Source organism: Atta colombica, unplaced genomic scaffold (genome assembly GCF_001594045.1).
Source record: "Atta colombica isolate Treedump-2 unplaced genomic scaffold, Acol1.0 scaffold27, whole genome shotgun sequence".
In the NCBI taxonomy this organism is placed as follows: Eukaryota; Metazoa; Arthropoda; class Insecta; order Hymenoptera; family Formicidae; genus Atta; species Atta colombica.
The window spans coordinates 3,205,106-3,207,808 of record NW_017259370.1 but is presented as its reverse complement, the minus strand read 5'-3'; positions in this window follow the sequence as shown (position 1 = coordinate 3,207,808).

The window sequence follows — 2,703 nt, the reverse complement described above, 5'->3', positions numbered from 1 at the left end:
TATTTTTAATATTAATTCTTGTAAAAATTCGCAGAAAATTAATTTTTATTTAAAATTTTTTTATTTAAAATACTTTTCGCGTTTTAATTTTAGTCAAAAAATTAATTATTTTATTAAAATTTATATTCTTATATATATTTTTTATTTTCATTTAATACACAGCGAGCGTTCAACAATGGATGATAGCCACTGTTAGTAGTGTTGAATTAAAATATATAGAAATTTATATTGCGCGCGCCATTTTTACGTCCCAAAATTGTTTGAGGCAAGTGCCTCATTTGCTATTCCCTATTTTGACAGAGTGTAATATTTTCAAGTATTGAAAATAATGGAACATACTTTTAATCAAGCTTTATTCAAGCAATGCAAGATTACAATGTATAATGCGCTGAGATAAAAATCTCATTCGTAATCAAACGACAAATCTTAACATTAAAAGAAATTGATTCAATTTTGAAGTAAAATTTAGAATTTTTAAAAAAGGAAATAAGAATTAAGTAAAAATCAATGATTGAGAAATATATAAGAATAAATAGAAAGTTCTATTCATAATTTTAGGAAGAAATTAAAAAGCTTTTTTTTTCTTTAAAATTGTAATCCGGATAGCATAATAAAATCTCTTAATATCTCTTAATATTATATTAAGATTATGTAATTCTATAAGGCATTGTTAGAGAATCATCTCACGAAGAAGTTTTGTATCATAGAATCTAGAAATTCTAACTGTTGCGGCACCATAGTACAGCACGAATTGTATTCCAAGCGGATGACAAATCGTGCGTCGAAACCGAGAATGAATTATATCGCGTTTTCGCGTGCATCTGATATTCTGTAGCCGGAAACACAGCGCGCGATAGATGATAGATCTTCTTCTCGTTTTCCCACCTGCAATATGTCTAAAATGCATCAATTCGTCTTGATTCTCGAATGCTTTTATAGAATTAATGTATTGTGCTTGGGAAATCGATTTTCAATTGCGGCACACTACGGGAAATAATATAGATTATTAAGGAAAATCGGTTTATCAATCTTTCACTATATCGACTGTATGACAAAAATAAATAGATGGAAATATAATAACATTTTAATTTATCGATATGTGTACAATACGAATGCTATTATTAGATGTATCTTAAGATCTTAAATATCTATTATTAGGTGAATAGATTTTTAAACAAGACTGATTTTTTACTGATTTTCTAATATATTGCTCACATAAAGTAAATAAATAGTTTTTTTATAATTTCTGTAAAATTCTCGTTTAATTTATTGATTTGTGGAATGTCAATTACAGTATTCGTGTGTGTATTGCTAACTTCTAATTATAATGATTGAAAACGATAATTATTTTTAATTCCATTTTAGAATTTATGTCACAATTTAGATAAAGTTCTAATAATTTCATATATCGTGTAATTTGAAAAATGTGTGAAAAGTATACGCAGTATAAAATAAATATTAAACTATATACGTATATCAAAATACACAGCACACAACTCAATTAAGAATAAAATTATGTCTTGAAATCTGATATGAATTATAAATCGCTTAAAGTGAATTTTAACAGAAGAGCATTTACTTAATATTATTCTTAACTATTTATAACAATTTTAACTAACTGGTTAACTGCTTATAACAATCAAATTCATCAAGATCTCACGGCCATCTGATCCTTCTGCCGATAAGTCAGACAAGTCGAGGAGGTGTCTAAGCGCTAACTAACTAATAGTTACGACTTCGTCTAATGTCAGAAATAAATCGGAGGGAGAGGGGTTGAACGATCGCGCGAGTCAAGACGATACATCAATTACCTGGCCTCGCCACTCGTTACTTTATTAGCCGCCATTGACTACTGTGTTCCCCTTGACGAAACATGAAAAACAAAATCGAAATTGTACTGATAAAGCTTATAAAAGTAGCTTGAAGAAAATAATGCTTATCAATGTTCTTTGAACTTGAATTTTCTGAAAAATTTAGAGTAATTCAACGCTGAACAATCATCACATCACTTTTATACACTTCGATTAACGAACAAAAACATTATTCATGGGAACCTAGATCTCTCTCTCTTTCTCTTTCTCTCTCTCTCTCTCTCTCTCTCTCTCTCTCTCTCTCCCCTCCCTCCCTATCCCTCCCCCCCTCTCTCCGAAGAACTCATTTTACGTGCATCGTGGGCTTTGTATTGTATTTTCAAAGGCTTGAGTGAGATAGTTTCAAAAGCATAACATTTCCTAACAAAAGGGTACGTTCTAGAATTAAAAAGCTATCTAATCTTGCTTTAATAAAACGTATTGTAATTCAATAATATTCTAAGTAGATAGAAAGAGAAGAGTGAGTCGACAATGGAAAGGAATATTCATTTAATAGTTTTGAAAAAATGATTGCAGAGTGACGATTCTTTTCATGTGTAAATTCCATTGTATTTCTTGTTTGATCAATATTATATTGCTGGCAATTTGTGTTATTTGTTAATATTATAGTATATCTTTTTTTAAATAATTACAGGTATTTTTTTTAAAGAAGTAAGCTCATTAATTAAAATCAAATGAAAGTTACTCTAACAGAACTTCAATTTAATAAAATAAAAAAGAATGAACGATGCTTAATGTTGAAAATTTAAAGAAAAAAACTTATTTTAAATTAATTAAAGAATGATAAATGATATTGATATGATAAATAATATTTTTACTTTTATATAATATT